The following is a 26,907-nucleotide window of genomic DNA, read 5'->3' on the forward strand; positions in this document are numbered from 1 at the left end:
AGCAATGTTCTTCTTTCTGCTCACAAACAGGGAAAAATGGTCACAGAGAATAGTTTGGACCATAGTAACCAAACAATAATTGAGTTTAAGATCTCGAGGATGGCTGGGAAGGTAAACAGCAGTTAATACTCTGGACTTTCATAGAGCAAACTTTGCCTTTTTTTAGAGACTTTCTAGGCAGAATCACTTGAGAAGCTGCCATGAGGGGTTAAGATACCCAGGAGGGCTGACTGATTCTTAAAGCAAAATTATTGAGAGCTTAGGAACAAATGATCTTACTGGACAGAAAGACTGGTATTTCAGCATAAGGCCCACTTGGATAAGCAAGGAACTTCTCAATGAATTAAAATGCAAAAGGAGAGCACACAGGCAGTGGAGACAAGGAAAGACATCAAAGGAGGAGTATAGAACCATTACTTGGATCCTTGGGGATGAAATAATGAAGACCAAAGCAAATAAGGAACAGAGAGAGAGAGACTGGAAACCTCAGCAAGAAATGTCCAGATGGGATTCATTTTTAAAAGTCAAGGCTAAAATATTGCTAGCACATACTCAGCAAGCAGAAGATATGTGAAATGTTTCTGGTAACAGCATAGGTCCTAGGGAGAGGAAGCACCAACTAAACAGAAGGGTTTAATATAAAAATTTGCTGAAAATGGTCCTTGTTGCTTTGGGTGCCTAACAAAGATGGGGAAAAACCTGACTCTGGCAAGAGTTTACATCAGCTGTTCACTTGTAGCACTTCTGGCAATTTCTGGAACCGGAGATCTGAGAAAAATGATGCGACCAGTCAGAGGGCTAGAAGGTCAAATTTACAGCAAGTATTACAGAAGTTAAATCTATATCTGCGGGATAATAGATGACCAAAAGCGAACACAGCTATTCATCAATAGCTAAAGGGCAAGGCTGCTTAAGGAGGCAGGGAGACAAACTGGCATAAGTAGGAGCAAAAGAGGGTATTTCTGACTTGGTGTCAGGAAAGTTACGTGACCAAAGTTGCACTGGGTCATGGAAAAATTTCCTGTGGGCAGAGATGGAAGCTCTCTCTACTTTGTTTTGTTTGTATGGGGGCCTCTGTGGTGGGTAACTCAGAGTGATCTGTGCCAGCAGTGGGTGGGAGGTTTTGGAGTCAGGACGTGAAAGGGGCAAGGAGAAAACGGTGTCAGGTCCTGAGAAGGAAACAGTGCCACTACATTTGATTGCCCTGGGTTTCTGCCCACCATATGCTCTTCCACCTTCACCTGAACCAAAACATCCACCAAGGATTGCTGGAAGAAATCAGGGTTTGGCTCAGAATACACACTTGATTTCTCATAACCCTTATTTTTTGGTCTTATTGTAAGAGAACTGACTTATCTCTACCCAGAATGACACAGCACAGCAGGAGCTACAAGCATCTCCCATGGACCCATTTCCCCTCTCCAAGCAAGAGCATTAGTCAAGCCGCTGAGTTCCTTTACAGTAAAGTCCCATTCAGTCAGATGAAAGGGACACAAACAGGATTTGGATTAAGAAGGTGTTGGAAAGGACTCGGGAAGGGTGCTGGATGTCTGGGAGAAGTGAATCCTTCCTCACTGGGGGCCATTTGGGGAGGAAAAATCAAAGTGGGGCCATATAGACGTAGACGCCAGGAGCCAAGACCTGCACATTTGGGGTGAACTGAGAGCTATGTCAGGTAAGGAGAGGCTGCATTATGGTTCCCCAACCCCGTCCCCTCTCCCCACCACATACAACCCCTTCCCAAGGGGCTGCCTACTAATTTTTTGCATCCTATTTCCTGGCTCTTCCACAGTGGCCCTGCAACTGCAGATTTAACTCTTAACACACACTTCAGAGAGAAGTGGCAGCTTTGTGTAGTTGCAGTCTGGTCAACTGGAAAGCTGCCCTGCCCGTGCAGATGGCAAAAGGCGGGTGATTCCCCCATCTCCCCCGGCTGGCTTCACACCTTGCGGTGCCCTGACTGAGCGTTGAGCTGCCAAGAGAGGAATCCCTCACTCGCCCCTGACAACTGCCGAGCCGTTAGAGAGAAGAGCACTCGGTAATGATGTGCATGCTTTGCTCTGTCAACACAAAGATTTGTCCCCCTGCTCCCCTCCCCAACCTCACCCCGCGGCTGGATTTCAGCCAGCGGAAGCCCTTTAGAAAATGGAAATGGATGCATCTTTCGCCGTCATTAGTGTGGATTGTGCTAATGGGATGTCATGATAAATACTGACAGTTAGCTGAGGGCAGCGGCGTTCACCGTGAGACTCCAAATGAGAGGGCAGCAGATGCTACAGCGAGCTCAAAGCGTGCCTTTGGAGGGGGAGGATGCAGTGGGAAGGCAAAGGCAAGCTGGCGGGCAGGCGGGCTGGTGACGAGATAACAGAGCTTGCCGCTTCAAGGTCACCAGCCTGAGAGCAGTCCTGGGTGCTAGCAATGCTGCAAATGGAGAGCAAGGGGAGGGGATTTTGCCTATTAGAAAAGTGAGGTGCTGCCGAAACCTCAGGAGGATCCCGCGTTAACAACAGATGTTAACACATGTGCGGGGAGCCCGGGAAAGGCTGGGCAAAGGGCTGCAGGGCAGGAGGGGATACGGGCAGGATCACGTAGGTGCTACCGAGCACCGCTAGCGAGGGTAGTTTCAGGGAAGAGATGAGATGCTGATGTTCAGGGGAGAGGATTACTTGACTTGCATTATCATTTGAGCTCGCATGCACACGAAAAAATGAGCTTAGAGCTTTGGTACCTCAGGGAACTGACCAGCATAACTATAGTTAGATAATTATACCATTAAATCTATGCTAATACTACTAAGGCTGGTCATGAATTTTTTAACAAACCAGTGTTTCATTGGAAAATAGCAACTGATTTTATCAAAGATGAAACTTTTCTCAAGGACAAGCACATTTCAACAAAAAAAAAAAAAAGAGAGACAGTAGGAGTCAGAACACACACTTTCTATAGTGAATGTTTTCAGGACATTTGTCTGCAAGCATGATTTCCAGGTATATGTCCATTCATGAATCAGACAGCCAAGGGACCTCAAATTGTGGATCCTCCACCCATGGCAGACACTGATCAGCAGGCTGCTAAGGAGCTCTTCCTCACGGCTCTGATTTATTTCCCCTAAAAAAATCTCAAAAGAATGTGATTTTCATTGTGGTGCAGATCAGAAAACAATTTTTGCATCCTAAAGTTTGGTAAGGCAGGAAAAACTAGTTCAGTCTCTGTTCTTAGTATAATTCACCCTCGGGGAAATGCTGTTCTAGAATAAAAGCATTTTCTTACTTTGGAGTAATTACTCCTATTCCAGAACAGATTATGCACATGAGGGAGTTAAAATAACATAGCTAGAGCAATAACTGTTATTCTATTGCCACGCTACTCAACTCCCCAGTATATTCAAGTCTTAAAGGATACAAAAGTACTTTTCTTATTGAGAGTATTAGCTCTCCTTAGATCAATGTTGCATAGAGATGCCCTATTGACAAAATTAGTCTTGCCTGACAAAATTAGACCTGCAAAGACAGGTGAACGATGAACCATTACTTGTTCAAGGAGTTAACATCGACTTGACTTCTTGAGCAGCGCTGGGGTGCAGTATTGGTGTGCACACATGTCCACATATGGACACACATGTGTGCACACATACATGGAGCCTTTGTACATTCATGCTTATTGCATGTCCCTGGCCTGATCCTTGGCTGATTCTGAGATGGGAAGCACAGAAATAACAAGGAGGCCTTTCATCACGGGTGAGACTGAAATAAAGAGGGGATACAAGGTGCGTGTGGTGTCAGCACATTACGTTACATCCACCCATCATTTTTCTCCCAATATTTCTCACTGGAAGTAGCACTGAAGATACCACAATAATGACTATTGGCAGGATTTGTGTGGGCGAGGTGCTGAGAGCCAAACAAGCCCGAAGTCTGAATTGCCGTTTGAATCTCCCACGCAGAGTGGCCTCTTCAGCACTGAGATGAGGTCAACAGATGGAGGAGGATGGAGAGGAAGGGAATTCCATATCAGTGCTCATGAGCTCATCCCATTTCTTTGCACAGAGAGTATTTCCACCTGTTTGAGGTTGGGTGGGACTGCCTCTTCTTCTTAAAGGCAGGCCATCAGCATAAGTATAACCCATGCAGAGGATTGTCCAGGGGTCTGAAGGCTTTCTGAGCCTTCTTACAGCATTGTCACATCCTGTTGTCCCAGCACTACTTTGTGATGCTCTATTTCAAGCCAAAAAGAGAGTTTCATGTTGCAAAAATTACTTAATTGGCCGTGCATTACAAGCACTCAAAAGTGACAGCTTAAAGCTTGAGATGCCTTTAACAAAAAGCCCAGCACAGTGGCCTTTTCATTTGCTAGTGTAGAACAATATAGCAATCACCAAGAGTCCTTAGTTCATCTACAGACCCTTACATTTGCAGCCTGTTGTCCTGTTCAAGTCCTGGGTTTGCCCATGGACACATACTTCTTCACTGCTGATTGACGTGGAAACAGCATGTCTTGGCATTTGACTCTTTTTTTTTTTTTTTTTTTTTTTTTTGCCACACCACTCAGCATGGCTGTAATCACCTTGGCCTGAACAGGGCTCAGGAGATTTCCAGAAAGCAAGTGAGGAATGTTAAATGCTCTGACTCAGTAATGTCCAAGCTCTCTCCCATCCTAAGCAGGACTACATCGGAGCGGTGGAGGCTGTCCGTGCTGAGGGAGAGATCGCAGGCTTAGAGGAAATCACGTTGCAAAGCAAACTGCACACCATATACTTCCCTGCCTTGACAAATTCTGCTCTCTCATCAACAGATTCAGACCTCCCATGAGGGAAGGCTCTGCCCAGACTCAGCCTCGCAAGGCTGGTGTCAGTAGCTGGCATAGTCAGAGGGACCCATATACACAAGAAGACTGGATGAACAAACTTCTAAGTGCATACCAGCAAAGACCAGCACGCATCTTTCTGTGTGTCCGTAACCCACAGCAGGAGGCAGATTCTGTTCTAGCAGAGGGTGATCAAAAACTTCTGTCGCATTTGTGAGCTCTCCTTGCACACTTGTGTTGGAGGAGGCATGCAGCTGAACTCAGAGAATCCATAGGGATTCATGGCTGCCTCTCATTTAAAGACCAAAAATCACAACTAGAGCTGTTACCCAGATCAGAACACCACCACGTCAAGAGAAATTTCCCATCTGACCTCCAAGCGTCGGGCTTTCATACGGGACTTTACAGCTGCGAACTCCACCAAACCACCGGCACACTCACATTCACATCCAAGCACTAACCCAGCGAGCAGGCAGAGGGGGGAAACACCAAGCGCGGAAAAGTCCCGCTCGGCCACTGGATGTTGTGCGGTCGCAGCACTGGATGTCGCAGAGGGCAGCGCTGCCCTGGCATTTGCCTCTTTCCCCGCCTGGAGGTATGGGCTCTGCCCTCCAGTGTCCAGCGCCAGGAGGGGAGCCAGCCTTGGGGGCACATACAACTGACGGTGATTGTGTGTCTCCAGGACAAGCCCATACTGTGCGAGGCAGGTTCCAGCCTGTGCAGGCAGTGCTATTTGACCCTTACGCGGACCATTCATTCCCCTCATACAAAAGAAAGTCTTGTTTAATTTGATGTCGATGAAAGATGGGGAGCGGAGCGAAGCTCAGAAACAGAAGCCACTTTCTCATATAGCCGAGGAGCTGGGTGACAACTGCCCTCTGTTCTCCACCCCCAGCCTCCCTCCGCCTCCCAAAGGGAATAGACAAAGGACGTGTCATGATCCGCTTTTGGAAAAAGGAGGACTTGACAGCGCTGTCAGTAGAGCGCTTGGGGAAAGCAGGGCCCTTCGCATCCTTCTGGACACGAGATTAATATTGGCTGTTAGGAATGGCGACGCAGAGAGATCTGCTGCGGTCGGTGTGTGTTGAGTGGCAGTGTCTCCTCAGCGAGACCGGGGTCTGTACGACAACGCTTTCAGAAGCTACTCCTGCATTAATTCAGGGTAATGGCACAGAGGATCTGGCCTGTGCTTTCAACAGATAGCTCACTTAAGATGCAGTTTCTTATAAAAGCGGTTACTTACCTTTATGGAAAAGCCTTACTGAATTTAACAGAGATGAGACTGACAGAATGGCATAGAAATTATTCTTAAAGCTGACATTTTAATAGAGACTGACTTTCTTTCTTTTTTAAGCCGTCCTGTAGAAATCAACCATCAGGATATAACTCTCTGCTCAACATTACAGGATGGCTCATAAATCGATTGAAAGGTAAATGCATATTTTCCCTCTGCAGAACTTTTCCAGAGGGGCAGGATGCTGAAGTGCCATCCCCCGGGTGCACATGGAGCCCGTGCCCAAACAGCTCAATAGTTCAGGGAGACCAGAAGGGCTGGCTGCCTTCAGGTGATAGCTATGTATCTTCAAGTTTCTCACCTGCTACTGAGGCTAGGGAAAAATTCAATCTGAATTTGTCGCCTGAGCTTGGGTTTCTTTAAACTTCTCCATCAGTACAACACTCGTTCTCACCACCCCGCTCCCATCCTGTTCTCCCCCATCACATGGGAATATTCCCTGCTGCTGGGGTGAGACCAAAGTTTGAGACTTTCTTTTCTCCTGCATTTCTTTGACTGGTGGGCAGGAGTGATTTAGTTTTATGGGATCTGGGGAAAGGCAGTCGCTCAAGCTCTCCCTAGCCTTTCATGGATAGACCCCATCCCTTGGGTGCAAGGTACACGCAGAGGCAAGCAATTGCTTAACCCACGCAGAAGGTGCATGAAGGCTCCCGCATGCACGTCAGCGACCCTTACACACGCTGCGTAACTATAAGCCAATTTCCAGGATTTTTTTTGCAAGCTCGGAGTCCCTCCGCAGCAACGGTGCCTCACGGATGGCTAGGAAGGAGGCAGAGAGCCCTGGGAGTGCCGAGCCGAAGCCTTCTCGGAGGTTGCGAGCCCCGACCTCGCAGCGGCTCCTTGTCATACCTTTGGAGTTGCACTGCCGAAGGAGCCGCCTCCCAATTGAAGAATAACAGATGCGTTTACCATACATCAATCTGTCCCTGTCTGGGTCCTTACCCGGCCCCCATCATCATCCTATTCAAGAGCCTGTAAAGTATTTAAAAATAGCATTAACACTAACAATCTCTCTTTCTTTCCTCCCCAGCTTGTAGCAGAAATAGCTTGATTAGTGTACGGTTCTGGTGCTTCAAGGGGGAGAGAAATGAAACTGCAGAGCTTGCAGAGCGGCTTTTCAGCTTTCTTCAGGCAGCAACTGCCGGCTGCTTCACTGAAGCACAGGCTCTTCAAAGGATGGCAGGTTTTAGATCAAGGACTGCTTGTTCTGTCACACATCTTCTGAGGCAGATTTACAACGAGGAGAGAGGCACTGCTGAAGCTTTGGACCTTGGAAGAGACATACCTGACCCCCCCTCCCCACCTCCTGCCGTCACTCCTTCACCACCCCCAGAAGGCTGGGAAGAAAAGGAGTTGGGAAGGGGCTCTGTCCTGGGGACAGAGGACTGCCTAGGCAGAAGATAGCTCAGCAAGCCCTCTGAAAATACGATCAGGCCGTAGCCTGACCAGGGACTTGGCAGACAAGACCACCGGTGTGTCTCATTGCATCCCTCAGATATGGATTTCAGGGGTGACTTTGAGGGAACCGCTTGTCTTCTCTGGGGCTCGTCCTCACTCTCAGCAGAAAGGGGGTGCTACCTCCTCCGCTCTCAGGGAAGGTGTCACTTGCTTAAGTACCTGCGGTGTTTTGAGATTTGTATTTACAGAGGCAGCGTGTTGCCGCTCCCTACCAATGCTTTATGGGCCGTGTCAGCTGCGAGCACGACTCTTGACTGACCTTTTCAGTAGGTTTCCCTCCTGTGCCTCCACATCCCTTCTCTGCTCTCCTCCAGGGCTGCTGGCGGCTCTTCCTCACCTTTTGTTGGTGAAATACACCAACAGCAACGGCTCTGCTTGCTTCTCCCCTACCTCGAGTGCAATGAAGAGGCAAGTTCTCAGCACAGCTGCTACCAGACAGGTACCCACAGCACAGCATCACACACTTGCCCACAGCAGAGGACACCGTCAAGGTCCCTGCTGCCATGTAGCCAAATCCCTTGGCAAAAGGGAGGGTGGGAAGCGTGAACAACTCACTCCCCCAGTCCTATAAGGTGCCTCAGACACGCATGGTGCCATGCATTAGTTGTAGGAGCAGCAGCAGGAGAGGGGAACTGGGAGAGCTGGGAGCAGCTGCAGCCACTCAACCCAGATGGAATAAGACCTTGGGAGGCTCACGGCGCTGAGGCACAGCTTACTCCTTTGCAGCACGAGTCAGGGAACGTTTTCCACAGCGGTTCCTCTCCTGTGACTTACTGCTGCAAGACTCAGGGATGTGGTCTGTGGGTCTGCCTCAAGGCTGACACAGCATCAGGCCCCTTAGGGCATGACAGTGAAAAAGCAAGTTGCAGGAATAAATTGCATACAGATTGCAACAGTAAGCTACCCTTGCCCGCAGCATCTCTTCCAGGATCTCGAAGCGCTTACCGCTTGGGAAGGAGATTAGCTTTTATGGCAACGTCAGGATGGAGATTTCATGGAGCTCTTCACATCATGTTGTGACACCCAAAGCACTGGAGTGTGGGTACCTGCATTTGTCTGGGCTGGACACAGCCGTGGAGGCGGTGGAAGGAGGAAGGTCTTACCAGTGCAGCAACTCCACTGCCGTGTGACTGGGAACACAGACTGCCCCAGGCAGTGCTTTCAGGAGGGATAAAGAAGGTTATGGCACACTGGATACCCCACTGTCCCCTCCAATAAATCTAATTTACTCTGGCTGTTCTAGCCAAGAGAAATGGCTCTGTACTGACACCCCCCCCCCCCCCCCCAGACCTGAGTCCCAGTTCAGACTCTTTTTGGCAGGAGCCGGCTCTGACCAGGTCGGGGGAGCATATTCCTGCAGTGCTGACCCTCAGCCCAACCATGGGATGCACTGCCCAAACTGTGGCTCTGTGCGCAGCAGTGAAACAGTCGTGTCAAAGGTTGTGGACACAAAAAGGGAGAGCCTGGAGCATGAATAAGCAAAGCCTGAGTGGTTTGGCCTTCCAGAGTTGCTGGCAGCCTTGGATCTGATCTCTTCTTCCCGCCTGTGCACTCAGGAGAGATCCTCAGGAGTCAAAGTCCTTCTTAACCAACCTTTCCTAGAGAGGTCCTGGGGTTAGGGTGTTCACCCAAGGATCATCTCCAACTCACTGACAAAACAAGATATCTGTGGCTAATCATGAGTCAATTATCTCCTCCGCAAGTCCCTTCCCCAGCCACGGAAGGAGGATAAAGTCTCTGTCCTGTCTTGGGGGATGCTGAGAGACTCAATGCCTCGCAGGGTTAGGCAATTGATTTCTTTGGTGCAGTTTGCCTAAAATCAAGGTGCTGCAGAGCCGGAGCACCCCAGCTAGCTAATTCCTGGAGCAGGGTAATGCTTCTGCCAGTATTGCCTGAGTAATTCAGGCTTCTGCTGAGCCATCTGCGGGGAAGCGTCTCGCCATTTCCTGACACCCACACGCTGGCTTTCAGCCCTGAGCGCACAGGACTCTTCTGGGCCGACTGTACAACCTGGGGACTTTATACCTCCAACATTGAGGACAGCTGGGTGGGTGGATGGATGCCTTCCTCCCAGTGAAGGCAACCTGGGATGCCAGGGCAGGAGAGTGCCAGCCCTCAACACACTTGGTGAAGGAGAGCGGCGATTCATGCCCCGCTCTGGCCGAGGTGGACATGCACGAGGACACAGCCAGCGGGTCCGCACGGCCACGAGCATGGCAGCGGTGAGGGTGGCCGTAGGTCCTGCTGGGCACCGAACCCGTCCAGCTCAGAGAATCCCTTTGGCAAGGGGAGAAGCAGGTGAGGGAAGGCACTGGCACGCACGTGCCTGCCGCTTTGCCCGTGTTGGGTTCGCCTCTGTGTTGCGCTTTGTAAATGTCATTTGGGCTGTAAAATGTCACTTGATGTCTTTCTTTCCAGGGTGTTTTCAGCAACGTCTGCTCCAGAAACGTGGCCGAGACCTGCCAGCTAACCCGAGAAGACAGACTTCTCTTGTTCTTCTCCAAGAGCACTTTTCAGCCAAGGATCTCAAAACATTTTGCCCTGCTCAGTGCATCCCACAGTGGGAGCTTTGTTACCTGAAGCCAAAACTTGATCAACAAGTCCCAACCTGAGCCTGGGACTGTGCTACCTTCTGCGCCTCGTGGTTTGCTGAAAGCTGTGGCAACCTCTTCAGGAGAAACTCCTGGGATGTGGCAGTCACAACCCTCAGGAGAATAAGCGAGGGAAAGATGTGTGCTGCCCAGCTGCGAGGAGAAGGCTGGAAAGAAGTCTCTTAGAGCAGGGCTGAGGTTTGACAGCCCTCACTTCTCCTTCTGCCTTCTGTGCGTTCAGCCCCAGCTGAGAGGCTGAAGAATTGCTTCACACACCCCCCTTCAAGCAGCATGGTGACTTTATGGCCAGGAGACACAGGTCATAAGGGAGGCAGGCAGGGGGAAACCGAAGCGGGCCTGTCTTCTGCTCCCACATAACCTGCTCCTAGGCAGAAGCTGCTGGACAAAGTGTTGGCCGTGACCTCTCATGCGGCCAAAGCAAGAAATCACCCAGCAGCCACCACAGTGGGAAGCAGTTGCCCTAACTAACACTCCTTGCCTAGCCCAGAGCTAGAGGGGAAACTGAGGCACACAGCAGTGATGCGAGCCATCAAGCAGCAAGCGGAGAGGCCGAAGCCCAGAAGTGTTGTGGCCCCCCTGGCCCTGTAGGTTGCCATATCGTCCGTCAACCCTCACTGCCTGTAGCGATGGCAGGTGGCTTCTCCTTAGAGCAGTCGGAGCCTTGGTGGGGAGCGAGAAATCAAGCCAGCACCTTTTTAACAGCAAAACGAGCCACCCGGGGATGGGGGGAAAAAAAAAAAAAAATTTAAAAAATCCCACCCCCTCGCTTTCACCGGCCCGGGGAAGGCAAACCTCCTCCTTCGAGGGAAAGAGCCCCCTTCGCCTTCCTTCCCCCCATCATCCTCATCCCCATCCCCGTCGCCCCTTCCCGCCTGGGCTCGCCTCCTCGCCCCTTCCCCTTTTAAGGTGGCCCCGCGGGATACGCGGCTACGGGCGGCCCTCGGCTCTTTCCCCCCCCCCTCCCTCCCGCCCAGGGTGGCCTTAAATCGGCTCCGCGCCGCCCGTAGCCGCATCGCAGGCGCCGGTCCGAAGGCGGGCGCTGCCATCCGACCGTCCCGGTCCCGGTCCCGGTCCCGGTCCCGGTCCCGGTTCCAGGACGACAAGGAGGACACACCTCCTGCCCGGCTGTGGGTGATGCTTCCCCGGCAGCCCCCGGTGCGGTGCCGCCCCGGTGCTCCGGCATCTCCGCCGTGATCGGTGCATCTCGCCAGGTAAGAGGGAACCCTTCGCGTTTCGGGTACCGGCTTGGGGTTTTGGTTGGTTGGTTGGTTTTTTTGGGGGGGAACGCCAGGGATGCAGGGGTGACCTTGCGGTCCCATGGGTGCCCAGCGGTTGACGCTGGGAAGGGGGGGGGGGAGTACCCTGCCCCGCCACCCGGGTCCCCCAAACTTCATCTGCGCTTCACCGGGACACCCCCCCCCGTCCTTGCACACCCTCCCCCGGGCACCTTCCAAAGGAAGCATCATCCCATTCCCAGGCCGGAATTTTCCAGCTGGGGGGTGATGCCCCCAGGCCTGATGTCTGTCCACCCGTGGCTGTAGCAGCCACCGAGTCAACTCTTGCCGGCATCTTCGACCCGGTTACCAAAAAAAAAAGGGTCCCGGGCAAACCGCTGCCCGCCCCCAGTCTCCCTCCCCCAAGAGGTTTTATGGCTTCTCTTCGTGATAGATACCGGGGAAAACGAAGTAGAGAAGGGTAACAGGGTTTGTGTGCAGGCACACGGCAACCCCCGTGGGAACCGACCCCCGGGTGGGCATCCCCCGTGAGGAGCTCTGGAGAGATGGGCTGGGGAAGGTCTCTGTCCCTTTTCACCCCTGCCTGGCACACGGGGTGGCTGCCGAAGGGATGCGCTTGCTGGTTTTCTGGAGCAGAGTTTGGGGTGGATGTTCCTAGGTGAGTTGGAAAGTACTTTTTTTTTTTTTTTTTTTTGCCCTCCCGTTCTTGCCACTCGCTCGCCCAACCCGGGGACAGGAGAGGAGGAATAGGCTCAGCAGCTAGCGAATGAGAGGGAGAAACCCCCAGGTGCTGCAAACCTGGAGAGAAGCACCTGGTTCCTCAGTAACAACTCCTTAGGCAAACCCGCCAAGGGGCAATTTCTGTGCGCGCTTGGGAGAAGGGGTGTTCGGTTCAGTGGGGCAGCACCAAGCATCTCTGTAGCAGAGCAATAATGACAAGCAATAAATACCCATTTGGCAACTTGAAGCCCGCACAGCTCAGTGAGTGAGTGGGGAAGCATGAACGACGCAGCCTCTGCAGGTGCTTTCAGCTCTTTTCCTGGACCCGGAGGCCTCCTTGTGCAAAGCATGTATGCAGAGAGCATAGCAGGGTACAGCGGCTTCACGCACGACTCTGATCATCCACCTCCACTCGGGCTTAAATCTCATCTGGTGCAAAAAGGGAAAAATAGACGGTGAGGTTCATGCCTTGCATTCCCGGACCGCCAAACAGCCTCAGACAGGGCTAGGACCGGGGGCCGTATAGCAAATTGGGAGATGGGTGCACAGAGACAGCAGGACGGGATCCTTGCAGGAGGGAGGCCGTCGTTACTCCGAAATGAGATACCTTGGTAGGAGATTATGGGCAGATCGGTCTCAGGTAATGGAGAGGGTTACAGGGCAGGAGGGGGCCACTGGCAGAGCTGCATCTGACAGCCTGCGTCGCATCTGCTTGCAGCCGCGCACGCCGCCAAACCCCTTCTCTCCGTGCCTTGAAGCGGGATGCAGGGGCCGGGATCGCATTCGGTCGGTGGCTTGCTCCATGGTTTCCTGGAAGCTATCTGCTAGCGGGCACGCCTGGGACACGGACCGTACGTGAGTGCCGGCGGCCGAGGGCACGCTGTGCCGGCCCGGCGTGAGGCCAGGAGCTCGGTGGCTGTGATTCCTCGTCTCCCTCCCTCCTGGAAGCGACTTCAGTATCGCTTTCAGGGCACTTCAGTCTGCACTGAGTTAAGGCTCCGCAGGGCAGTTAATATACAGAGGTAGATGCGCTGAGCAGCTAATGCATGGTATCGGATATTTCAGGAATCAGATGAGATCAAATCAAAGCTCTTGGTTTCTTTGACATTTCCAGCATAGTAATAATAATAATAATTACAATAACTGATAAACCATTTAGGCAACCTTGCAATCCCGAAGCAATTCAGCCAGCTGACACAGAGCACAGCTGAGATGCGGCCACCTTTACAGCGAAGGGCCTCAGCCTGACTTGCAAGACACTTAGCAGCCACGGGATAGAAAGTAAAGCGGTTGGGCTGAGGACACTTGCTCCCATGGCAAGGATTTTTAATGAACGAGGCTCCTGCACCTCTGGGCTTTGTTACAGTGTCATTTGGGAAGACTGTTGCCTAGGGAGCTGCACAGAGCTATAGAGCAGCTAAATGTATGCAAGAGAGAATTTACTTCCACGATGTACAGCCCTTAAATTCACATTCTTTCCATGGTTTGGGAACACCTTTGTGACTAGTGCTTGTGTCCTCGAACCGCATCTTCCCTGCAGAGCATCCGAGGGGGTACTGGACAGCTCAAGGCTGTGTCTCCTGCATACCCAGCATCCCTTCTTCTGGCCTGGTGCTTTCTGGCAGGGAACTTTTCCCTCTGCTTCAGCGGCAAGCCAGGAGATGTCCTTAGTATCAGAGAGCAAATTCATACCTAGCAGGCAGCCTGCTGGCAGGAGCCTGGAGTGGATTCACTCTGGCCGTACCCCCGGATGATTTTCTTCCCCTCTTCCCCACGGTAATCACCTGCCAGCAGCACTGCCCTGCACAGACCCCTGTTTCTCAGTGCCTTCACAGCTCCAGCCCCCCGCTGCCCCTCTGCCTTGGGGGCTTGTGTCGCAGGCACGGTCACCTCCAGCTTCCCACCGATGCCTCGGGAGGCAGCGTTGCTGTCCCAGCCGTGAGGAGCCACCTCACAGCCCCATCCGTCTCCCAGAGCTTCCTCCAAGGTCTCTGCTTCCTCCTTTTCAGCACTCTCAATTGTCTTTCCTATTCCCAATATTTGGGAGCAATAAAGAGATCTCCTGACGTGTGCTGCAAGCCTTCGTACATATGCCTACGAGGGATAAGATATTTGATAGGCTCCAAAGATGCCCTTTACTAAGCATGCAGAATTGCTCTGGGAAAGCTCTGCAATTATTCTGCAGGATGTACACAGGAAAGATGATATCTGTCCCCTTCCTCCTTGTACTTAATTGTTCCTAATAAAAGAAGAAGCCTAAAAAGGTGGTAATAAGCCAGACTGGAAGCCGGGTCCCACACGACTGCAGGGCCCTGGAGAAGTCTAGAAGCGCTCTGCCCTTTTTGCTCCTGGCCTTTCTGTCTAATAATAAGCATTATGCTCGTCTGCGCCGCTTCCCATCCCGAGATCTCAAAGTACTCCGCATACGTGATTAAGAGCACTCCCTGCCCACATACAGAGCTGTTTGTCAGGATGACTACCCCCACTTTACAAGGGAGACACTGCAGCTGATAGCGTCAGAGCTGAGACAGCCCCAGATCGTCTGTCTCCCAGGCAAGGCCCCTGTATCTCTGAAAAGCACTTGCTGGGAAGCAGCTCAGCCTAACAGGACTGCGATTTAAAATCTACCGGTACCATAAGAGACCAATAAATACAGCGCGCGGATGAGATCTGTGGCTACCGATGTCCTCCTCTCGGGCGCAGGCACGAGTGCCTGAAGCCCGCACTTTGAAAGGGACGGTGGTCAGCCCCTAGCAATTTCTCCGGGTCGGGGTATGTTTCCAAACTGCAATGCGACCCGTGGTGAGCACACTTATAAAAACTTGGTCCTTTATCCTTTCATGCTGTTTTAAGCTGTGCAGGCTCGTAATTAAGAGCTTGAAGTCTCTTCTAGCTCACTCTCATGTGACATTAGTGGTCCCGAAGGTCCTTCCTTAAGAGCTCGAATTTATCTACTTTGCCAATGTTCCCAAGTGTTCAGTCAACTGTCGGGCTGGCTTCCCCTGCCGCGCAGTGAGGGGGGCTGAGATCCTTCTCCCCGAGATAGATAAAAAATATTGCACTCTGCAAATTCCTCAGATTTATAGAATGTGAGCTAAGTTTCCTCAGGAGACACGGCTTCCCAGGGCTGTGACACAGAACTAGGATCCACAGCCTCAGCACAGGGACCTTTAGATTTTGTTTGCTGGTCATCCCTCCTCTGAGTAGGTAATCCCACTAATGGCTGATGCAGGTAGAGAGATTCGTTAAGATGGGGCTAGTTGGCTCGGGGAGACAAACGAGGAGGGATATCGGGGTGAAAAACAAAGCAATCAACAACATAGAAGAGGGAGAATGAATGCTTCTTTACATGGCTTTTCTTAGTAGAGGAACTGGATCGCATTCAGGAAAATGTGAAAGGTAGCAATTTGATGATAAAAGTATTTTCACATGCTGTGCATAGTGGCATATGGAACTCGCTGCTACAAGATGCTGCTGGTGCTGAGTGTAGGATTCAGGAAAATCGGAGACATTTTGATGGATAATAGATCATTCATCACTGGACAGGACAGTCCATTTGAAATAGATCTAAATCTTCAGGCTTCAACCTCTCGCAATTGTCTAGCATAGGATTTCTTGTACCTTCCGAAACCCACAACATCGATCAATGTAAGAGAAAAAGGACAAAAGGAGACAGACATGTTTGAGTGAAGATCACTGGGGCATATTTTCATTTCCATGCAGAAGCAAAAAATATGTGTTTTGCAGCCTGTGTGCTGACACTTAGCTCTCACAGGTTTGGTTTCTGTCAGCTGGAGCAGGTTCAGGTTAAGTTCTGATGAGATTTGAGCTGGTCCAGTGGTGCTTACGCTGCTGTTTCCCCTGCCTGTGCTGTTGATTTTAATAGACTGCCAGCATCCTGGCAACTTTGTGTGGTGCTGGTTTATGAATACTGCTGCATTACAAAAGAAAATTGTGTTGTCCTATTCTTTGGATGTTACCCCTTGGCAATGAGAGCAAGGGCATTTATTCCCAGGACAGTCAGCCTCTAGCCAAGCAAAGTGCTGGGATTACTTAGAGCTGAACAGGGTTAGCAGTCAGACAATCTCGGCTCCGGATAAAAGATTTTAGAGCAGCAACGTTGCCTCGTTCTGTAAGTTCACGTTTGTGGGTTTGTGTGTGGGAGTATGGGGCACATGGGAACTGCGTTTTGCTAGCAAAGCAGGATTGCTCCTCGGCAGGCCTTGTGTGGGAGAACTTGGAGAAAAAGCCAAGGACCGGGCAGGCAGCAGTAGCTTGCAGACCCTGCTTCCCCTGAGGAGATGCTCCCCGTGCGGCACTGCAGGGCAGCCTGGCTCCTAAGGACACTGTCTCTAAGGGCACGGGTAGAGAAGCGGTTTTAGCAAGGTCCTCTGTGACCCCCTAAAATCTCCCAGTACCTCTTGCTAGAAAGAGCACAGTTGATCCTTGCCTGGCAGGAGCAGAGGTTGCTGGCTCCTCTCCCCCTCCGTGCCCCAGTCGTTAAATTAAGATAGTTAATATTAAGATAGTTAATATTCATCTCTGCCTGAGCCTTCCTCATTCCGAAAGCGTGCTAAAAAAACAGCTGTAAGGGGATATTTCTCCACTGACCGGCAGATTGAATTATTACGGTTATGTCCATAGCTACGGGTCAGGCAACAGTGAAAGCCCTGGCCGTGACCACAGCTACCACTGCCATGTATTACTGCCATTCACCGGGGCAAAACTGTGCAAAGTGCCACCTTGGAGACCACTGCTGGGCGAACCTGGGTGCCAGCAAGGGATCTCATCCTCTCTGCGGTGCTGGGGTGCCTTCCTCACGGGAGGTGGTCCAGCCTGGCGCGCTCTTTGCATCCTCCCCTCGCTTTCTCTGGCGCAGATCGCCAAGGTGGTCTTAGCTTTCTCCCTCCTGCTACCCCATCCCCTGGATCCTCCCCTCCCGCGGCCCTTCCCCCAGCCCAGACCCACACAAAGGTGAAAAGGAAGGAGGCACCGATGACTTTCCTGTATCTGCCAGCTTCCCTCTCCACCTCTGACGTGAATGAGGCCCTTCATGTGCTCCTCTTGAGCAAACACAGATGCTTTTGTTTTATGGGCTGGTGGGACGGGATGGAATTAATAAATCAGAGCGCCAGTGCTGCGCTGCCACATTCCTGCAATTTTAAGGCCAGATTACACACAAAAAAAAGGCAGAAGCAAAATAGGCAATCTCTTCAGAGAGAGCTCAGATGCTTTGACTGTGCCTCCTGCTTGCTGTCCCACTTGGTCCTGTGCTCCCTCACCCTTGTTCATTCCTCCTTCTCCTTTCTCCCACTCTCTCCTTCCCATTAACCTCATTTCTTCTGTTCCCTCTCCCTCCCTCAGGAGCCACTTTCAGTCATACCTTAGTATCCCACCTACATCCATTTTTCTTCCCTCACCTGCCTTTCTTCTAGCTTCCCTTACCCCCACCCCACACCAAGGTCTGCCCAAAGCTTGGGCATTCAGGTATGAAGTTCAATGTCCTGCACGCAAGCCCAAGAGCCAGGAAAGTTTCGGCTCTTATACCATGGACCAAAATATCTCTTTTTATACCTGCTTCCTCCACCCCACTTCAGTTTCTCCTCATAAGGCGAATGGTGCTGCCTGAGAGATTCAGTGAATGACTCTGGGAATAAACCACACGAATTATTACTGTTCTCCTCTCAGACATGGTATTTGACAGTGTTCCCGTGAGGAAAATTAGATCCCGCCCCAGAACTAGTGGGCCTTCTTTCTCCTTGAAGGGTAACCAGAAATACTTTGCCAGGCTTTGCCCAAAATTAATTTTTTTGAGCCAGGTAGCAAATTTTTAACATCTCTACTTGGCTACCATCAGGTGGTAAGGGGCTAGGAGAAGATCCTTTTCCTCCCCTATAATTAGCTAACTGTATGTCGGGCTTCAGGAAGGCAATGCGAACCGTGTGGTTAGTATAAGCTACTGTCAAGGGGCTGAGACACTTTTTATTCATTGCAAGGGTTGTTTTTTCTCTAATGAGCTTAGGCACTTGAAAGTCATTTCCCCAGAGTGCTTATACATTGTTGTGCTTATCTTACCTGTGGGGGAACTGAGGCACTGAAGCAGGTGAAATGATTTGCCCAGATCCACATACTTACGCATAGTTGAAGCTAGAAAAAGAACGAAGAAATCTTGTTTCACAGTTGAGTGCTTTATCCTCTGGCCTCGGAGGAGGCCAGCAAAGACCTTTATCTTGTTTAGATGAAGGGATAGTTGTTCCAAGAGGATGCCGGGGCAAGGGTATCTTTCTGTACTAATATGTGTCTTAATGAGCCCTGTTGCTAAGCGGCTTCAATGATAGATCATGCATCTTCTTCACTAAGCATTGAAATAATTTTTTCATCATTAAAGCTAATACAGAATCCTCAGAAACATCCAAAACTCACAGCAGGGGCTCAAATTAGCAAGCAAACAGAAACCAAATCCTGATTATCCCTGTGCACCTCTACAAAGCCCACAGGCAGCATCTGCTGAAGTCAAACAGGAGCCCGGCTGAGCCGTATCTCGGGGCTGGGCTGGGCAGTCAGAGGCAAGCTGGCAAATCCTACCGCTCGCAAGGTCCACAGCAAGTTTCTTTCCTCCCGCAGACATGCGTGCCAGCTCCTTATCTCTGTGGAAAGGAGGTAGGGGTGTTAACCACTGACTCCAGGTAGCCGAGGTGTCCCCTGGCAGGTCTTTAGAAAGGAGAAATTATTTGCATTTTGGCAGATCTCAGCCTGGCCAGCATTTCTCCCCCACCCTGTTTGTTTTTTCCCCCCTCCTTGGAACTGCCTCCTCCATCCTACTCCCATCAACCTCTTGCAGCCTCTGTTTTGTCAACAACTAGATATTTCAGGTGTCCTCTCCAATCCAGCCCCCTGCTCTGCCTTCACCCGCACGTCTTCCCTCCACAGTGTGATACCAGCACCTCTTGCGCTGTAGCAGCCCATAGGCTTCTCCACAGCTCCTCCAGTAATCCCAGTGCATTTCTCGTTCTGGTTAGCAACTCTCATGCCATTTCCCATTTTCCTCAAACCTACGGCGCTTGGCAGCACGTTATCAAATGATAACAGGAGCTTTCTTTACAGCAGAAATTATGTTTCTAGCTTCTATCTTAGAACAGGACTCTTGGACCATTAAGAGAAACATAACAAACCTCTTATTACTCGATAGGCATCAGCAGCTCCATTACAAGGGAAGACACAGGACACTGCTAAGCACTTTGCTAAGATCCAGTCATCACTGCTGACCTCTATGCTAAGAAGACTTTTGTGGGTGAATATAGTTTACCCCAAAGGATAATTAAAAGGATAATTAAAGGAAATTAAAAATTGCTTCCACCACCTCCATGAGCCTTCATGTATGGCACTCCCTTCTCTTGTCACCCTCTTGACAACAAATCCGGTACTGTTCACGTATCATGACCAGTGTCCCCACTTGCGCTCCCAGTCACATTAGCTTGCACACTTCATCCCACCTAGCAGCCTCTTCTGGAGGTGCTGCAGAGGACCCTTGTGACTCTCCTGTCAGCACCTTCTCCCATTCAGCGGTAGATAAGCTGCCATCAGCAAGTTTTGTTCATAGTCCAGCAAGTCAAGCCACGGTTGGATTGTAGCTCCCTGGAAGTCAAACCAAGTCCTGTAGCTGTTGAACACTGGTGCAAAATAGTCACTAGGCATGATTTCTGCTCTTTTGTACTCCCTTCTGCATCGCACTTACCAGACAGCTAAAATCTGATACTAGGTATTTCTCTCCTAACCCTAATGTGGGTCCTGACCTGAGCATCAGGACAAACACGAATGGCCTAGAAATTAGTTTCAGCAGCAGAACCGGGAAGCCAGTTTCTTCCTTCTCCCTCCCCAAGAGGTTTTGGGATGTTTCCCCTGCCTAGGAGCTGTTGCTCGCCCTTCCGGGGTATGTTTTGCAGAGCTGGTAAGGGATGGAAATAGTTCACACGTGCATGTGGGAAGCTGGGAATGCTTCACTTGGCTTGTTGACCTCCACAAACGTCTTCACAGTGAACTGCTGTTGGCCTTGTCCTGCTGTAGCTCAGAAACACCAAGGCGTCTGTCATTGCTGAGGACACACTGACAAGATGACCGTTGACCGACATGCCAGGCTCCAGCCAGAGATGCACGGTGCGTGCACGCTTGCAGGGGTTTGGGAAGGAAGGGGGTAGGATCAGCCTTCGTAACATCATCCTAAGGTTAGCCCAGTTTGGGTAACAGCCAACATCCCTTTGCTGGGAGAGAGTTAATAAGTTGAAGGAGACTTGACTGCAGAAAGAGAGAAAAGACTGTTCACCAGACACATAATATACAGAATCTGTTTAAGGACAAAGACTGGGAAAAGCAACCAGAAGTGTGCTCTGTGGGTGGGAGATCATTGTCCAGCAAGGACAAATCAGACCCCTGTTTTAAGAGATTCCTGAGTTTCTAGAGATCCAGTTTCTAGTTCTGCAGCTGCCACTTTTACCAGCATTGCTGTCTGTGGGGAGACAACGCACTGACCCAATGCTCAGAAAGCTTTTCGATAACCAGAGGGTGCTTTTCTCCCCCCAACACAAGAAGAGAGCCAGATACACCCCCAGAACCAGGAAAGATTCAGATCCACTTCTAAGATTTATAGCAGGAGCCCATTTCTTGTTTCAAGGAGAGACTGCTCTTTGTCTGCCCTGATGTTTCAGACCAACCTGATCTGCCTTTGAAGTGAGCTCAAAAGGGCTCTCAAAGTGCAGAAAAGGGTTCAAAAAAAGCCCGGTTCATCTTTGCCCTCCAAGCAGAAGTATCTGTTCCTCAGTTGTTCTGCCCAAGGGTTAGGAAGGACAGCACTCCCCAGCAGCCCTGAGTGCAGAGATGTGAGAGCTGAGGAGAGGCATCTCCCAGTATTTTCTTGCTGGTATTTGTGCAAAGATGACACTCCAAGCTCAAGGGACAGACAGAGCAGACAACTTACCAGCTTGGAGGGTAGCATCAACCCCTAATTGCATCCAGGTCTTGAGCAGCCTGAAGCACAGGCTTATTCACAGGTAAGCCCACAAGTACAACACAGCATAGGCTGACCTCCCTCCCAAGAGAAGCTTTATAGACACCACATGCAAAGACCACTTTCAGCCCAGGTTACCTTCAAGCGCAATCAAGGACCACAGCAGAGAGCAAGCCCTATACAAGCAAGCCCTATGCACTCTCAAGAGAGAGAGCAGAGTTTGTTTCTCGTGCTGTGAGCTAGTCCGCTCTCAATTCCCTCACAGCCTTCCTTGCCTTCCCAACAGACAAGTCTCTTCCATTTTAACGTGCGAGACGTGGAAAACCAGAAACCAAAACCTACACCTTTTCTTCCCGGTAGGACTGGATTGTTGTCAGAAAGGGGCATTTGGCTTTTGCTACTCCTCAGCTCCATCCCTTCGCCCCAATGCATCCACCGCGTACTTTTCCTACAAAGAAAAGCTTTTTTCTATCATGATGTAGAGTTATCTTCTGACAGCTACTGCCAGTGCCTAAGATATTTCATCTATTGCACTGACGGCTCCCCTGCTATTCCCAGAAGGTGGGAATTGCATATGGGTCTCTTGATCTCAGATGCCCTGGCACCTAATTTGGATGTGGGCTGCCTGTGGTCCAGAGTCAACAGCTTCCCTGTTAGGACAGGGGAGGACAGCAGGACAACCTCAGCAGGGCACTGGCCATCACCTTCCTGCCCCTTCTTTCCTTCGCTCCCTTCCTCCCTTTTCATTTCATATGCAGCAGGCAGAAGAATAAACACTGTAGTCTTCTGACTCTCTAATTTTCATTCCGGTGTTTCTTTTAATCAAGCCCAAGCTATACAGATCAGCTGTGGCATTTAAGGTACAAATCAAGCAGCAGACCATAACATATATCTATTGCAAAAGACAATTCTCTAGGCGCCACTTTATTTCTCAATTCTACATTTGTTTTTCGAAGTGTCTGCATGACACTTGGATGCCGCACAGCAAGTGGCAAATCTAATGAGTGCTGATGATTTATTCGGAGGAAGAAATCAGAATTAGCATTTTGGACCATCTCAGCTTGTTATGGAGTGAGCGTATTTCACACAGCTCAGAGAGCTGCAACAGCAAAAATGTCCATCAAGGAGACCAAAGTGGTGTTTCTCCTCTTTCCACTTCTCGCTTAACCAACGCCTGCATGATGTGGTGGCAACTGATCGGTGCTGGCCAGCTGTTAATCTATGGAGCGGCCACCCATGAAAACGTTCTGCCCAAATTTGTTGTTTGCTTGAGGCTTTTATTGATCACATAATTCAGCCAGCATTCCCAAATAAAAACTCGGGGGGATTGTTGCCCATACACCGCACACACCCTCTGTGCAATTTGGGGCCTGGACTCGGATTCTTCAGGGTGCCAGCACACATGTGTAACGGTTAAAATGTCAGTATTTCCACAGGTTTTGGGAAGCTAGTAGACATCTTTAGCTATGTCTGTGTCTTAAATGGCATAATTGCTATTCCACTCATTTGCAGTGTGATTTCAGCCAGAGCAGCTTCTCCTTCGGTTTCTTTTGCCCTCCCTAGGAGTAACTGGGAAGTCCAGCAGGGAAGAGCATTTCGACATTGCCTTTGAAAAGTAGGAGGAAAACAAGCTGTCTAAATCAATCAAGAGCGTGCATTAGTGATAGTATGTTCCTCCAGAGGTCTGCATTTGATGTCATATTGACACATAGCTAAGATCAAAGCCCATCTCTGCACCCTGGCTGCTACCAGAGGAACAGCGTTGGCCTTTGGGCCCCGGATCTTTACAAGGAGCTTGTGATCAATGTGATTTTTTTTTTTTCCCCCCAAACAAGCACCTGTGAAATGTAATTATCCATCAAATAATGCCTAATGCTTTTTTCTCTGAAAAAGTAATTCTTCTCTGTCTTTGAAAATGTTCTGGAAGCAAATACTATGGGTTCTTCCTTTCTGCTTTTGTAAGAAACCTGTAAAATGACAGCTCCCACTCCCACCGAACAGGCATCAGCTGTTAACTCAGTAGGGAAAGCTCTGGATGAAATGTACAGATACTTTGGAACAATCCGGTATTGGTTTTGCTTCCTTAGAATTATTTTGCCTCCTCAGAAGAAAGAAAGCTTTTTTTTTTTTTTTTTTTTTGGATAATGCAGATATTGGGCTGATTCACGCTGATACGTTTGGAAAGATTATTCTGTAATAGTCATCAGCGTCTAAAAAGGACCTCGGTTCTGCCAGAGCTTGGCAGCAGGGGAGAGAAGCCGATGTTTGAATAAGCCCCCGACTTCTTTTTCAAGAGAGGGTAACTTGAAGCAGAGAGGTCTCTCAGGAGAGAGCTGGCTCTCTCAGGAGACATCTGGTACCTCCTGCTTCTGTTTGGGCCTGAGCTGCCAATCTTTCTCCGGGTATTTCTGGCACCCCTGGATTACAGCTCTGCAGCACAGGAAAATTAGGACGGGGCGGAGGGCTGTGTCCCTCTGAGTCACAGCCCACCCTTGCCAAAACTCAGGGGGACGGGAAGGCGGTGACGGGTCGCGCGGGTCAATCGGGAAGGACGCTTGGGTCCGGGCTGATTAAAAATAACCTCATTTAGACCTCCTTTTCCAGGCTCTGGAAGGCTCCCTGCATAGCTGGGCTTTGCAGCCAAGTTCAAGGTCTAGTCTATATCCGAACTGGGTTATCTCCGTTCCTGCTGATAGCCCAGATAGTGCCTGGATACCCTTGATCTACCTGGGGATAGCGGGCTGAGCCATACGCTGTCTCAAAAGTATTGGCTCCCACGGGACCTAGCCAGCAGATTTAATTAGCTTCGTCAACGTTTCTTTTTTGTTTTCTGTAGGGGTTTTTTTGCTTTTTTTTTTTTAGCTTGGGAACAAAGCACTGTATAAAGCATCACCCTCCCCCACTCCGTGCTGCTCAGACACGAGCCACACGTCTGGGATAAGGATGCTCTGGGGAAAGGTGCCGTGTTGAGCTGTTTATGGACCAAGGTTGGAGGAAGATGCTTGACTTGGGTTCACGCGGGCGATGGAGGGATGGGGGGGATGTGCACGGCGCATTCCGCAAGGATGAGCCTAGTTTCTGGGCTGAAGGAACTGCGGTCCCATATGGCGAAGGGATCAGAGCTGGCAGGGAGAGGATGAAGCCTTTCTTTACATCTGAGGAAGAAGCACGGGGGCTTGGGAAGGACGGCTGTTTCACTGGGAGTGACTCACTTCCCAGGGAAGTTGTCCCCGCAGGAGCCTGCGCACCGAGTGACAGAGTGTAGATGGGGCTGAGCCTTGAAACCCCACAGCTGCTGGTAGCTCCGCTCTCCCTGCCCTGGGGAAGGACCTAGCCATCCTTTCCCATATTGTTTTATTATTTGTAGTTCTCTGGTTTTTGTCTCTCCGGGGGGCTCGGTTAATTTTGCCTTGCCCTCTGTCCCCACAAGCAGTAGGGAAGTGCTCACCTCATTCAGATGGCCGGCCTCGTTTGCCCAGAGCCGTTCACGAGGTCTGCAGCAGAGGGACAATCAAAACCCCAGCAGAAGAGCACCCTTCCACCTTCGGACAGGACCGCAGTGGTCTGCATTGCCTGTGCTACTGGGAAGTCAAGATCCCAGTTGTGCGCTTAGGAAAGAGCCTTTCCCTTCCCTGCTCCATCATTAAAATTTCCCTTCCTAGAAAAAAATCACAGAATCATAGACTCATTTAGGTTGGAAAAGACCTTCTTCCTTCTTTTTTTTTTCCTTTGCTTTTCAGCCACCCAGTTCCAGCAGAGTTTAGGGGAGAAATTGCTATTTATTGAGCAAAAAACCAAACCTCCCTTTTCCTCTTCTGTTTCCCACCCCCACAAGAAATACAGCTGGATGGGAACCCTCGGGCACTGCCCTTTAGATCTGGCCTCTCCTTTCCTACATCGATGCCACTCCTGCAGACCTGTGTCAGGTTCAGAGGAGTCCCTGCTGCTGAGAAATGTCCTGTTGTGGCTGTGTTTGCACAGTAATTACCCCTGCTTATCCCAGAGCAATAACCCATTCCACCCACTGCTGTGGTTCCTTGAATCCGTCCTCCTTTATTCTGCACGTCTCCAACAGGCAGGAGACTGCCCGGCGAGGGGAAGCGCTGCAGCATCTTAGCCTGTCTCAATTTTAAACAGTATTGAAGTTTCGGCTGAAGGCTCTGATGGGCCCGAGGGAATGGAGGGAGAGGGGACAGCCGCTTCCCATGGATTTCAGCAAAGCAGAGACAGAGCCGTTGCTGATCACCACAAATACTGGCACTGCCATGAATTATGCATTCCTTGTTTAAAGAGAGGTCGCTCTCATCAATAATTGAAAGCTCCCTGCTCTGCCTTCAGCATCACATCTCCCACACCGGGAGTTAGGGAACTCATGAAATCTGCATGGACTTCCTCAAGGTGGCTAGGGGCTGATGGAGAGAGGCAGCAAAATGCAGGCAAAACAAACCCAAAACCTTGCTGACGGTTTCGGTGCGTGAAATTAAAAGTCATCTGCACCTGCTGGCAGCTCTGCTTCAGCTCTGCCCCTCGCACCCCTCTCTCCTCCCCTCTCCGTGCCTCTCTCCTCCCAGGGTACGCACAGAATGGCGGGTTTGCAAACATGGTATAAACCAAGATGAGAGGGTGTTTCTTGAAGCTTTTGGCTCCATTAGCTGAGACTAGTTTGCTTTGGGTGCTTGCCTAGAAAATCTCTACACTGGATGGCAGGATGTTCCCAGGGGATGGTTTGAACTGTGAAATTCGTCCCTCTGGGAAGATAATGATCTTTAGAGTCTGTGTCTCAGACTACAGACATACAGTCCTGAGGCTGGGGTTGGTCCAACGTTCAGGGTCTTGTAAGCCAGGCCCAGACAGGCTGGCTGCCCTGATCCGGAGGCTGCAAAATCATCTTTCTTGCAGAGCAAACTTTTCAAAAGGTTTGGTTCTTGTGCTGAATCAGGCAGGTGGAGGGCAGAACTGAAACCTCAGAACAGAATTACCAAAACCCATGTGATTCTAACCGTTTCTGAGTTACCAAAGAAGACATAAATTGAGCAGCATTTCCACAGGGCTCTAGGAAAATCACAGGCACCCTTATAAAACCCAGTCAGTTGGACCTTTCCCCAAATTTCACCTTTCTCTACCATTCACCCAACATATCCTTTCAAACTATTCTGCAACTCAGGGAGAAAGTCACATATGTGACCTCTTAAAGTTGTACCTGAAGGGTGAGGCCGACTGGGATGTTCTCCAGCCTGGGAATCTTTACCCCTCTCCCAACATCTGAGCTGCCCTGCCTGGAACAAATTACCCTGTTGGTAATTTGTCAACAGCAGATGAAGGGATCGGTCACATACGATGCTCTGAGCCTCAGCCAGATCTTGCTTCTCCTCAGCATCAATTTGGGGCATCCAGGCTGGGGCTGGGCTCTTCCCCTTGTGTGTTTCTTTCATTCTCTTCTGCATCCTTTTGGATTAATGTCCCCTGCATAAGCACATGAGCTTAAACAGAGATGGGATGGTGTTATGTCCCGGGAATTGAGAAGTCTGACAAAGCAGCGTGAAGCGACAGTAGTACAAGAAACATTTTGTCTCTATCATACTCAGCTTTGTGCTCTGTGTGTGTGTGTTTGTTTATTTTTTAATGGAGAACAGAAGATTGATGGATGAAATTAAGAAGAGGGATGTGTAATTGGAAAACAGCTCAAGAAGGCTACAGGCAGCATATTGAAGGCATCCATCAAACATTCAGCTAATGTTGTTAAGGGTGTGTAGCACAAACGAGGGCTGCAGGAGACACTGGGAA

General features: G+C 50.3%; 1 protein-coding gene across 4 annotated transcripts in view; it reads left to right on the forward strand.

Moving 5' to 3' along the window:
• The first annotated feature begins 10,873 nt into the window (after nucleotides 1-10,873).
• LOC104321779 (galactosylgalactosylxylosylprotein 3-beta-glucuronosyltransferase 1) overlaps nucleotides 10,874-26,907 on the forward strand; it is a 30,408-nt gene continuing 14,374 nt past the window's right edge. For 2 of the 4 annotated variants that reach the window (XM_069785816.1, XM_069785815.1), the window contains exon 1: nucleotides 10,874-11,378. The gene's annotated coding sequence lies outside the window, so the exon portion shown is untranslated. Of the gene's footprint in view, nucleotides 11,379-11,920; nucleotides 12,061-26,907 lie in introns of those variants that run through there. The other 2 variants (XM_069785814.1, XM_069785817.1) reach the window with 2 other exon arrangements.

The sequence above is a fragment of the Haliaeetus albicilla genome, chromosome 6, assembly GCF_947461875.1.
Source record: "Haliaeetus albicilla chromosome 6, bHalAlb1.1, whole genome shotgun sequence".
NCBI lineage: Eukaryota > Metazoa > Chordata > Aves > Accipitriformes > Accipitridae > Haliaeetus > Haliaeetus albicilla.